Here is a 13,794-nt window from a genome sequence, read left to right as displayed (position 1 = left end):
TGTTTCATATTAGGAAAAAAAATGCCTGATTTCTTATTACTCACTCACTTATAAGGTAGATATCAGGTCATATGAGAGAATTGAAGGATATAAGCTTATGTGATCTGCCTACAAACAAAAAGCAAAAGCAAATTCAAAAACCCTGAGCTCCCAAACTTCCAGTCTTCTGTTTCTTGCCCAGAGCCATACTACCTCCCACATTGCACATGTTGTAAACTTTATGTGGCCCATCTGTTAAGGAGTTTGTTTTCCAGATTTGCAGGGGCTTGGCACTTCTGTACTGAGTAGCAGAACTAAATGTGACACCGATTTTTACCTTTTTAATAGTTTTAAATTGCATGGGGCTGGTGTTGAAAAGGGTCAGGGAAACAGAAGAAATACAGAAGCAGTAAGGCAACAGTTAAACATCATAGCTTGGGCAAACCTGTACTTAACATCCACCATGATGACAACAGTAGCAATGCTAAGGATATATTGAGTATTCAGGTTCAGTTGTGGGCTGAATGTGGGCACAGCTTGGCATTTGAAATTAGGCAGATTCAGACTATGATGTTTTCTCACAGTTAATGCAGAGACCATAGATAATAATTATGTTGCTGAGCCTACAGTGAATCTTTACGACTGATCTTCTATTAAACTGGCAAAATAAGAGGATAATGTCTCCAGCACTAACAAGTTGGCAGGGAAGTAGCTGGCAACCCCTCCCACTAATGTTCCATCTGTGCGAACCTTCAGTATGATCCAAGATATTGTTTCCCCACACAGGTTGTGCCTGCAGTGTAATCAAGACAGAGAGACCAAGCACAGATATCTTTATTGTTTTTGAAGACGACTGCCATTGGAGGGTGAGCAGAACCTGGGACTGAGTGCTAATGCTGTTATGTCCTTCTAAGAAGTATCCATGCAGCGATGTCGACAGGAAAATAACCGTTCCTAAGCACTGGCTTGTTGTCCAAGTGACATAAAAGTCACAGAATGAGAAGAACAGTTTCTTTCATTTTAGAAAAGCCTTTTGTTTCTCTTCCTGGAAACTTGGAAAATTGTTTTTGTTTAAAAATATCTTTTCTGTTGATTGCGAACACAGTGCATGTTACTTTCCCAGCCTTGACGCTCCTCCAGCATCCCCAGTCTCTGGATCAGATTTTGCTCTAAAAGCTCAGGGGAGATGAAAGAAAGGCTTGTGAATGCAAAGAGGGTGCGCAAACCAGCTGAGGCAAATCCTGACTTAAATCCCTGAAATGATGTCTGTCATTGTACACTTCCCATGCCACCCAAGAAGTGTCCCCTGATGTTTCAGGCAGCTGTCACATCTGCCTCCTCTGAGCTCCTAAATATTTGTTTTATATTTAAAATGTACTGCCTTGTGTTGGAATATTGTACTTCACGGTTTATTTATTTCTGCTTTCATATAGTTCACCGTGCCTGAAATAGGGCCTCATTGGACATACTTTTGTATCATGACTAAATAAGCAAATTCTAAGCCATCCCTATTGAAGACCAGGCACAGGGAAGCACCCTCAGGTTACTCACTAATGTAGGGAGGCATATTGCCATTACCTCACCTCGGTGGTGAACTCTCTATGGAATAATAGGTAATAATAACTAATATGCTATTATTTTTAAATGCCAGTGTGCTTTTATGTGCTGGTTCTAGGCACTTTATATGTTTAATACATTTAATTCTCACCATAGGAGGAAGTAGCTATTGTTATCATCTCCATTTTACAGATGAGAAGACAAAGGCACAAAAAAGTTTAAACTTTTTAAAGATCTTACAACTAGTAGGTGGTGGTGTTAGCTAGCATGTGATCTGTCTTCAAAACTCAAATTCTTAAGCACTCCACACACTGCCTCTGGATGGGAGTCCTAAACGTCTATGAGGGACATGAATCCTATTATATCATTTTTGCAGTATCTCTAAGATCTTATACAAGACAGAAATACAGAGGAGGCAAAGGAGGTTTTAATTATCTGCTTTTTCATGTATTTTCCTTCATGGAATTCACTTTGAATACATTTTAGGGGTTTGAAGAAGCCCAGGAAATTATTTCCTTCTATCTTCTCTTCAATTCATACGCTTAACTCCTACCCAACATTTGTTCACTCCCTTCCTCCTCCTCTAAACAAAGCAGAAGCAAAGAAAAATATTAATGCTACAAGAAACATTTGCAATGATCTATGCAACCCTTTCTCCGGAAGGTTCCATCATTATCGGATTCACCTAACAACTCCTATTCATCCAAACATGGTCTCAATGGAGTTTTTCTTTACCTGTAGGCAGCTTAGTTGCCTCCCACTGTCTTTTGTTCATAGACACATCAGAGTGACAGTCTTTTTAGAAGACTGGTATTTATGCAGTATTCCTAGTTCTGTACATTACAGTGGGCACTGAAAGTTTATGTTTTGAATGAATTAATGAATCCAATACACAGCCCTCATTTTACAGAGGAGGAAACTGCTGTGAAATTGGAAAGGTAAAGTGACTGATCACAGTCACATATCTAGTAAGTAGAAAAGCTGACCTCAAGTCACTACATTTTCCATTGTGAGAGCAAAGTTATCCTTTATAGCCTAAGCCAAACCTGACGTTATTAATACCTGAAAACAATAGCCCAGCAATAATAGCTATCTTCTTTATATCTTATAATGCTTATAATCTGTAGCACTCATTTAGTTCTGGGTGCATATGTGTATATTTTACTTTTCTCTACCTAGATTATAATTATTTTAAAGTTAGAAATGTACCCTATCTTTTCTTTTCCATTCACGATGTTTTGGTTTCTTGAGTGTCTGAGCTTGTAAAATTAAAAGTTGAGCATCTTATTCACTTTTTTCACTTCTATCATCACCTCTAACTATAGCCCCAAGTACATCCTCAAGTTCCAGCTGTTTGAATAGTCCCACATCTCCATGTCTCCCTTGGAACCTGAAAAATACTCTGGACCACTAGCAACCATCACAAAACTAAAATAAGGCCATTCTGAGATTGGGTTAAGTGGACTTATATTTTCTTTCCCTTAGAAGATCTCTGTGGAACTGCACGGAATAATTTATCATGCATGAAGACTTTTTTTTTTTTTTTTTTGGTGTGCAAGTTACAAAGACTCATCACAGAGATTATCTTGAATGATGGTATGTGGAAATGGAAGCAGGCCTCAGAAGGCCTGGAGACAGATCAAAAATCCAAGTAGCTACTCTTTTATCATTTTCTCTCTCTCTTTCTCTCTCTCTCTGTTACTCTCTCCCAACCTACCTCTACCTTTCTCTCTTACACACTCTCTCTCTCAAGGAACACATGGTCTGTCTTTCTTCTATATGGCTGCTTTATCATTCTCTCTCTCCATACCTGTTGTCTCTGCCTATGTACATACAGGACAGCCATTACCTTATAACTCCCGAGTATACTCATATAAGTCACAGGTCTCTAAATCCCAATTCCAACATCCTGAAAGAGCCAATATGATTGCACCAACTTGGCTCGGGTGTCCTATCCACCATCCACTCAGTTATGGCCAGGAGTCATGGTCACGGAGAATAGATAAGTTTCTGCAATTTGACATAGCCTCTGCTAGACACCATGGAGAAACATACAGGTGAGAAAAGTGAAAATGCTACCTTCAAAAATTTAATAATAGGTTACAGAGTAAGATCTAGAATGATATATTTTTAATAGTTTATATTATCTTTCTCACTGTGAAAGAAGACAGGAAGTTCCATCATTATTTGGTCAGAAAAATGGAAGAAAGGCTCTTATTTTCTTCTTCAATATTTCACCATTATACACACTTCAAAATTTCTATTGGAGCCCTCTTCTTTCTTATTCAAACTAACCCCTTCACTGAGGATGGAGAAAATAAGGGAAAGATGTATAACTTCTTCAAGGTCCTTGTAATGTTAGGAATGTAGTATCCATCTTCTAGGGCCTACCATGATTGCTGGACACCTTAGCATGACACCAACATTCCAAGCAACCAACTAAATGAAGGGAGTAAGAAAGAAAGGTTCCCCTTTTTTGAGTAGCACTTACCAGGGGCTCCACTCAATATTTCTTGTTTATGTAATTTGTCAGAACTATTCATATGGCCCATAAAGATGCAAAATAGGTGGATATATGTAAATTCTTTTACTGGGCAACCTTGTGCTCAGCTAAGAATCAGGAATCCATTTGCTTATAAAAGAAAAGAGCAGAATGGGTCTATTACAGGTCAGTAATCTCTACCACAACCTTCAGTTCCTGCCCTCAATCTATGTCTCTTGTCCATAGCTTTTGATCCTGGTGACAATCTTTCCTGCCTCTTTTAAATCTTATCTTCCTTTGAATATTGTGATACTGAACTATGCCAGCACTTTTTATTTTCTGGTTACTTTATAACTTTACTTTCCTTGGTTTCTCAATTTCTTCCTGCCCTCTAAGGATAGGTGTCCCAAAGACTGTCATTTCCTCTTTGCATCTGCTTTCATCCACTCCCACCATTTAAACTATCAGCATTATTTTCTAGCTTGTGCTCCCTCTCTCTCTCTCTCCCCCAACTTCCAGGAAGATATTTTAGATCACTTACTGGTCATTTTTAATTAAAAGCCCAATATCTCCCAAAAATCTATTGAGGTATCAGAAACACATTTATATTCAAAATGTAATGCAGAGAAATTTCAACAGGTAAACTTTCTCTGATTCCCTATATCAGATAAGTTTGCTTATTCCATACCTACATCACATCCTGCAATTCTTCTTGGGTCCCACAATAATTATTAAAGTTAACTACTTGAACAAAGATTTCTTCCATGTCTCTATTTCCTAGTATACTAGGTCTTGAGAACAATAAAAATATGACTCTTGTTATAGCACTGTATCTCCAATGACTTGCACAGTGCTTTGCACATAGTAATCATGAAGAATAGCAAATGGACAAGCAAATGAATGAAGATATCATTTAGTTGCCTTTCCAGAGTTGTCATAGGGTGAAATTACCTTGGTCCTCAATGTATTATCTTAGTTTTTAAGCAGACTAAGAATGAGTTTGTGCTCATTGGTGGAATCAACTGCCACATTCATAAGATCAATGTCTACCAAATAATTTTCCAAGAGACACAGTTCATTGGAGATCAGAGAATCAGAATAAAAAGGCATAGTCAGGTGATTTAAAATTTAGTGTAGTTGGGCCCAGATATGATGACATTTCTATCTTCATAATAAGGGTAATTTTGATCACAGGGGCAAAACACTGGAAATATGTGACTTATTCTTACTCACCCTTCCACAGTCCTTAAGAGTATAATAGATCTGAATTTAAATTCCAGCTCTATGTGACCTTGAGCAAGCTTCTTTTCTTCTCAGTCTTCTGTTTCCTCATGTGAAAAAAAAATATCAATACCGGTTGTAAGGATTAATAAGATAATTATGTAAAATATTTAGCATAGTTCCTGGCATTTCGTGAGCACTCAATCAATGAAGGATATTATTTCCACCCTCCGGGCTTCCATAGATAATCAATGTTTTTTAATTAACAGATTTATTTTTGTTATTTAAAATTTTTTGTCCTTCCAACTTTTATTTTAGGTTCAGGGGGTATATATGCAGCTTTGTTACATGGGTAAATTGCACATCCCTGGGTTTTGGTGTACAGATTATTTCACCACCAAGGTAATAACCATAGTACCTGATAGGTAGTTTTTCGATCTCTATCTTCCTCCCACCCTCTACTTTCCCAGGGTCTATTGTTCTCTTCTTCGTGTTCATGTGTACTCAATATGTAGCTCCCACTTATAAGTGAGAACAAACTGTAGTTGGTTTTGTGTTCCTATAATAATGTGCTTAGGACAATGGCCTCCAGCTCCATGCATGTTGCTGCAAAGGACATGATCTTGTTCCTTTTTATGGCTTTTTAGTATTCCATCATCTATATGTACCACATTTTCTTTATCCAGTTAGATATGTCAAGTTATATCCCAGTCCTATGGATCAGGAAACCCATTTTTATATCTTTATTATGATTCATTGTGTGTTGATTTAATAGTTTAACTCTCAAAGGTTCTTATCCAAAGCTCAGATGTCTCCAGTAATCATCACCCTATTGTTTAAAAAAGTCACATTAATAATACAGAAATTTCCACCTTCTCTATAGTTTTTCTATTTACAGTTTCATTATTCCATGGCCAACTGTGGTACAAAAATATTAAATAGAAAATTCCAGAAATAAGCACTTCATAATTCTTAAATTGCTTGTCATTCTGAGTAGTGTGATGAACTCTTGTGCTAACCCACTCCATTCCACCCAGGATGTGAATCACCCTTTGCCCAGGATATCTATGCTGTCTGTGCCACTTACCTGTTAGTCATCAATATTATCTGCTCCTGACATGCAACCATCAACATTGTCATAGCTTGATAATCCAAGATCACCAGAAGCAGATGATCCTCTTTCTGATGTATGGTCAGAAGGTCAATACTGTAGTAGCCTAACGCTGCATCACAATGCCTATGTCATTCACTTCACTTCACTTCATATCATCATGGAGACATTTCATCATTTCACATCACCACAAGAAGGATGAGTACAGTACAATAAGATATTTTGAGAGCGAGATACTCCATGTTCACATAACTTTTATTATAGTATATTGTTATAATTCTATTATACTATTAATTTATAATCTCTTACTATGCCTAATCTCTTACTGTGCCTTATTATGCCTAATGTATAAACTAAACTTTATCACAGGTATGTATGTATAGGAAAAAATATAGTATATATATATATGGTTTGGTACTATCCATGGTTTCAGGCATCCACTGGAAGTCCTGGAACCTACCCCCCATGGATAAGGAGGGACTACTGTAATAATAATAGTAATTTACATTTCCTGATTCCTGTCTCCATTCACTAATGAAAGAGCTTCAGCTCCCAAAAGAGCTCCCCTCCCACACACAAAAATATTACTGAGAGTCCCCAGGGTGAGTTTCACATGGACTAAATGAATATTCCAATTGCAGTGAAGGGTTTCCCTCCCTCTCTTCCTTCTTCTTGCTTTCTTTTATTGATGGGTTTTGCTTGCCCTCTTTCTATTAAAGATCAACTTAGTCGTAGCATCAAAACCAAAGAAGAAACTCCATCCTGTCCTCTATTTATTCTCTCCAAGTGCATTTTCACCAGCCTTTCCTTCCCTCTTCAGCCAAAACCCCCAAAGCCCACATACTCACGAACACATACCCACGGACCTCTGGTGGTCAGAGAATAGGTTTCCTTGGCTACAAAATTTCAATCCCTGCTTAGATTCATCTGGGGCATCCTGCTGACTTATTTATATTATTTTTAAGTTGTCAGGTCACACAGCACTGCAGTTTCTGTCTAGCTATAATTTCTTTCAAATAACTTCTCTGTCTGTGGTCCATAGTTCTGGTAACAGTACCAGGCTAAAAAAATTCTCACAGTAGTTGCATGTTCTCCGTTTCCTTCCTTTCTCACAATCAATATTAATTTCTGCAGATTTTACCTCCATAATCTCTCTTATTTCTACTTACATCTTTCTCAATTTTCACAGCTGCTAACCAAGGTGAATCATTAACTACTCTTGCCTGTATTGCTAAGTTCTCTTAATTTGTCCCTTTGCCTCCTATCCCCTTACCTTTCATCCATTCAACAGTGTTCTGGTCTACAAAACTTGAACACTGGATGAAATCTTATAGCTCTAAAAGCTACTAAATCCATGAAAATCAAGTTGAACTAAATAGATATTTTTGTACCAATTTATATCACTGTTTCCTCCCATTTTAGGTAAATCTGATGAACTGGGTCATTTTTTTCCAGTTCAGACTGAAAACAAATTGTTAAAAGCCAAGCTATACTCTTCTTTGAAAACCAAAAGTAAATGTCCTAGATTTCAAATGTAGAAGTTGCAAAGAAGTACACCAATTGAAGGGGTTGCTACAGGACTACCTTTATCCTAACTAGAAAAAAAGTTAAGTCTAATAAACACCTGGAATTATCCATAAGCAATTATGAGTAGCTGCTGTAGTGTAGGAGCAAGAGTAATGTTCATGCCATCCTTCCCGAAGCAATAAGCTCTGTAAGAACAGGGTGGTATTTGCCTTGTATCCCCAGCACATAGCATCTAGGACCTGATACATAGCTGATACCAGATAATTATTTATTGAAAATATAAATCAATGGATATCTATCCAAACTGCAATTCTAATGCTCTATATAATTTATAACTTCATGAAATAAGAAGCAGTATTTTGCATATTGTTCTACACCCTGTAGCGTTCTGGACAGTTCTCTGCACAGATAAGGCATTCGAACAGATTTAAATGATCGATTTTTTACAAATATATATATGCACTCATGTATATCACCAAAGGAAGTAATACTCTCAGTATGGCAATGCACAATAGAATCTGAAAATGGAAGAAATCGTAGAAAGATGTTGGAAAACCTACAAGGTAAAGGCTTCTCAAATTCATTCCCAACCTGGCCAGAAACCCTTCAAATGTATGAGGTCCCTCAGGAGGAAGCAAAGCAATCTCTCTCCAAAGAGATTCCCGTAAAAAAAAAAAGAGGTAGTAACACCTCCTTCCCAGCTTTGTGCACACTGGCTTCAAACTCCGATATTACTTTGGAACAAAGAAAAGTAGTTTCCCTTCTCTCAAAGAGAATAGAAATACTGCTAATGAAAGCATATTTGCCAGACTTACAGTCAGATGACAAAGAACTCACTAGCCGAGTACTTGGAAAAGTTCAGATACATTTCAGAACCCAAATGCCACATCTATCAAAGGAGCTGATGCTACCAGCCCTGTCTTCCAAACACCATATTTTGGGAAATAAAATATCACATACATTAAAATGCTTTCAAAACATGAAATGAAGTACATGTTAGGTGTCATTATTTGCTGCTGATGTAGGTGACCCTGCAGCAAACTATAACAATACCTGAGTATCAGTAGTCACCTGAATGCACATTGCTAAGGGGTGGCTGCTCAATATGATTGATTGCAAAGAGTGCCATAATAATAAAATTCCCTAAATAAATTTTCAGTTTGGGATACAGTCCATTTCCATGATTCCAGGTGCAAGTTCAAAAGTATCTCAAGGGAGCCAAAAGGTAATTAAAACTTTGTTAATGAAGAAAAAAAATCAAGAAGGACTATTGGTATTGGAGATATAGGAGGGAAAAAAATGGCAAGGAAAACGAGTTGTACATCTAGGACGTTGGATAGTTCCAATTATATTAAATTGAACAAGGAATATGCCACTCTGGTTTTATTACTTAAAAAACAACAAAAAACTCGAAGTCCCTCCTCCAAGATTAAGCTATCAGTTCATTCACTTTCTTTCATTCATCATTTTTCTTTATCTCTGTTGGTGTTATCTATCCCTCTGTCTTTTTATGTTAGGTGATTTCACAATCCCACATATGGTTGTTTTATCGTCTTCTGTTACTTGCTTAAAAACAAACAAATCAGAAAGCCCCCTTTCCTTCATGCTGTCTTCTCTTATCTTTGCATCAATTTTTCTATTTTCTTCTATTACCAATAATGTTTAATTTCCACTACTTTTGATCTTTACTTTTCTTCGTCTAATTTACACGACTGTTCTGGTGTTTCTGCCTTATATTGATGTCTCTTCTGTCATTTAACCCTTGTCTTTCCCAATCCTACCATTCTGTCCTCCTTTTTTACCATAATTTTTAAAGCATGTGAGGGGGGCCTTAAAATGTTGCAGGAAGAGTTTGCTACCAGGATATTTGGAGTGAGGAAGAAGCCACAACAAAAGTCACTTATTCTAATTAGTGTATATCTGTGAGTGTGTGGGGGCTGATGGTTGACTTGAATCACTAGGTGGCAGTAGTTCAGATCTGACTCTATTCAGATAGCTGTGTCTTTCTACCTGCTTCCTTAATGTTTATGTCCTATATACCAATTTTTATTCAAAAACTCATGTGGTCCTCTGCAGCATCTACATTCGAAATCTAGGACATGTCACATCAGTTCTCAAAAATAACATAACTTAACACTTAAGGATTTATGACTGCTGATTGCAGCCGAAACTAGGGAGGAAATGGTTTGATTTGCTTTTTTTTTTTTTTTTTTTTTTTTGCATTTAAAAAAAAGTAAATTTAAAGAACTTTATATGCAAATGTGCTGATGGAATAAAATTCCACTGCCAACATTCAGTTTATGAAGTAGAATGCATTAATGAGCATTTCATAAAAACAAGCCTTCCAATACTTCCAAACCTTGATTATTAGATAATGTGGGTAATCCATAGTGTGATCTATTGAATATATAGTGCGTACCTACTACACTTTGCCTACCCTTCACTTCTTCCTGTTGGGAACTGACCCTGCTATACCATTTACTAGCTACAAGACTTTCAACATATTATGAAAGCTCACTGTGCCTTAATTTTTCCAATTTGAAATTGGGAATGTTAATGGTACATACCTTATGAGGTTACTGTAAAGTTTAAGTGAGTTAAATACGTAAAACATTTAGAATGGTATCTGGCATGAATTTCTCCATGGTAGCTATTTGTCCAAGATATCCTTAGATCACCTGTTATGTTTAAGCATTAGATTGGGGGATGCAGGTTAAAAGGGAACTCTCCCCAAGTACATTTTAAAGCAAAGATGCAGATAAGTAACCACGTTATTAACAATGCAATTTGGTAAGTGGGATTTGTGAGGAGGAGCACAGAATTCTATAGGATGAAAGATCAACTTACACCGTATTTGGGTATGTAAAGGAGAGATGAAAAACCCTCTCAGATAAAATTATATCTCAGTTTAAAATCTAAGGCTGAGAAGTTTTAAATGGATGTATTAGGGGGAAAGAAGGTTAGGAAAGGTGTTTCTGGGAGAGGAAGGAACACATATTCTTCCCACAGTCTAACTAAGAAGGTAATACTGGCATTATTCAGAAATTAGGCCATTTTTTCTTAATGCTCACAGGTATCTGAATAATTCATTTTGAGTCTCTATAAAGCAGAAGAATCAAAGGAAGCATTTCAAAGGCCAAGAAGAAACTATTATAGCCTGGCCTACTGAAGTGTGACTGTGAAGTAATGAAACAGATTTTTAAACAAAATGTGGCATGAATCTTTTCTCTGATAATATGCTGATCTCCTCCCTATGAAATGCTACTAAATGTTTTTGAATAAGGAATGCATTCATGAATTATATTTTCTAGGAGTAGTGATGGGTTTATACTGAGTCATCAATTATTCTCTCCTTGGGAACAATTGTGTGAATTTGCAAATCAGCTTGGTGTGGGATGGGAGAAGGGCACAATCTGGAGCCAGTCACAAGATGAATCCACTGAACACAAGAGCAATAAAAGCCTGAATTAAGCTTTTTTAAAAAAAATCCATTTACGATCAACTGACCTGAGGTTTTACTCACTAGAATGAGATCACTAGGGGTTGGCGTTGGAGGGAATGAGTTCTCCACAATTTCTAATCCCATAAAGATGGGATCTTGATTTCCCAAATGGATAAAACAAACTTCCTACAGTATGCAAAACCTGAGCTGGCCTCTCCTTTTAACAGCAGACAGCAGAAATATAGAACAATGAGTTTAACAGTCCAGAAATTTAGTAGGAAAGCCACCTACAAATCCTTGTAAGAAACATATTTCTGCAAGGCAGAGAATTGTGGACACTTTGTGTGATGAAATCTATGAGAAGCCCCAGGGGTCTCTGTATGGATGCAAAGTGATTAAGTTGAGCACTTACTGTAATTGCTTTCTACCATTTAGTTAAGTAGTGATTCAAATGGCAATGGTATGGTTTGGGTGGCAAAAGGGTCATGTGTATTCCTAGCTAGGGGTGTGTCCTTAGTCTTCAATTTTTTTTTTTATGTTCCTCCTTGTATGCCTCTCTCTTTGTATTATCCCTATCAAACTCCAGAGTCAACACTATCAGGTCTCAGAATTCCTACTCTCTCTACACACACACACACACACACACACACACATATACACACACACCCCATCAGAACTCAGATTTAGAAATGAAGTATGAAGTATAATCAGGGACCCTATGTAACTTTTCCCTGACCTAGAGCAATGAAGAGCTTTAATAAGTATGGGCAGTTTGAAATGAACCTGAGAGTCATATTTGCCTGTCAGCAGGTTTATGTACTTCATCTTGAAGGTTAGCTCTTGGCAACCACTTGAGAATTTTTCCTATGTGAAGTTTACCAACCAAAGGACTCACCCTTAGAGACAATCTTGTCTTTCAGTGATCTTAATCCAGTAATTACTCCCACACTTCCTCTTCCACCTCCTATTTGAATTATGGAAAATCCTTTCATTTCTTCTGAGTAACTTGTGCCATCTGGTTTTTCAGGCATTTCCTGCAATAGAGAGCAAGGAGCTAGTGAAGTTAGGTTTTTGTTGTTGCTGTTGTTTTCCATTTCCCCCAGCAAACCATACAAAGTCATGAGACTCTGGTACAGTCAGCACAGATGTCTTCTCTCACTTCATAAACCTGATCATAGTATCTCTACTTAAAAAGAAACCTATCAACAACAATCATTACTCTCTTATGATAGTTTTTGCTTCCAATTGGCTGCAATAACCGCATGCCTTTACTATCATGCCCCAAAAAGCTCACATAGTATTAAATATTCAACAATATCCACCAGCAGCACACCAATATGTATATTATCTCATTATTTTGCCCACATTTGCCTATTCTATTATTACTATTTCCTTATTTCCTTACTATTTAAAATAAATCCAATCAACTATTTCTGGGCTCTTCCCTATTTGGATTGTTGCCTTGAGATGCATAGATGAGCCTCCTTTTCTTATTAGGTGACACTCAGATTGGCTTTTAACTTATTATTTTTTCTGTTTCTCTGGATCTGTTTTTATTCCCCACTGCTATACTCCTACCTTTGTTGGCTGACTGATGGCTCCATCGGTGACTCCCTTTTCTCTTTTTCATTCCCTAAGCCAGTCACTTAGCATGTAACCACAGCTTAACCATTTCCCGTTCACTGCAGCCCCATACCAAAGCCTATTGAAAAACTTGCCCACATTGGAAAAAAAAAAAAAACTGAAAGGAGATTCCAAACAAATCAAGTATATTAAAAGAAAAAAAAGGTGAAAATATATATTGAGTGAGGACCTTATGATGTAATCATCCAAGCATCTCTAAAACATTAGGTATTGGAGTTGGGACATGAAAATTCAGAGATAAATGACTGACGCTCATGTACATTTATAGTGTGTGTGGATATGGTGCTGTACATTGAATATTAAAGGATAGCCGATCTGCACTGAACATGTTGAAAGAGTTCTTCAATAGTAGACAATCCACTGTTTACAACTTTACCCTCTGCCTGGGAAAATCAATGTCCATTCTCAAGCAATCTGCTGCCCTGGTTATAGCAGTTCCGGTTCAAAGGAGGTTTGCATTTAGATGCTTGATCTTTCTGTCCCACTCTAGATTTTTGGAATGGTGCATTTTGTGATCATGATTTTTCTCCTGATTCCATTTCCTTATGTCATTTAAGAACATGAGGCTTTTTAGTATGACTCACTGAATAGCAAATATAGCATCTTAGTGAACTGCAGTTTTTCCTAATCAGAACATAAACTTGCTCTGTAATATCAGACTGAGACAGGAAAGAAAACACAAAGAAAAATGGCCATTGAATCACCCTGAGCTCTGAAGGAAAGGTGTCAAGGTACTTATTAAGAATCACACTATACTTCTTTAATATTCTCAATATTATCAGGTAGTTATAACACTTCAATTTTTATCCCAGATCCTAAGTGAACTGAGAT

General features: G+C 37.1%; 1 long non-coding RNA gene across 2 annotated transcripts in view; it reads right to left on the bottom strand.

The window, feature by feature from the left end:
• Positions 1–795: 795 nt before the first annotated feature.
• The window catches only part of LOC100613094 (uncharacterized), a 404,311-nt gene continuing 391,312 nt past the window's right edge, over positions 796–13,794 (bottom strand). Inside the window, exons 6-9 of one of the 2 annotated variants that reach the window (XR_010148103.1) lie at positions 12,215–12,353; positions 6,327–6,498; positions 5,252–5,339; positions 796–3,568 (exon numbers count right to left, since the gene is read on the bottom strand). This is a non-coding gene — a long non-coding RNA (uncharacterized LOC100613094). The remainder of the gene's footprint in view (positions 3,569–5,251; positions 5,340–6,326; positions 6,499–12,214; positions 12,354–13,794) is intronic. The other variant, XR_010148104.1, reaches the window with a different exon arrangement.

This window comes from Pan troglodytes, chromosome 10 (assembly GCF_028858775.2).
Source record: "Pan troglodytes isolate AG18354 chromosome 10, NHGRI_mPanTro3-v2.0_pri, whole genome shotgun sequence".
Taxonomy (NCBI): Eukaryota; Metazoa; Chordata; class Mammalia; order Primates; family Hominidae; genus Pan; species Pan troglodytes.
Note: the sequence above shows the minus strand (reverse complement) of the source record. Positions and strands in the feature narration are given on the sequence as shown.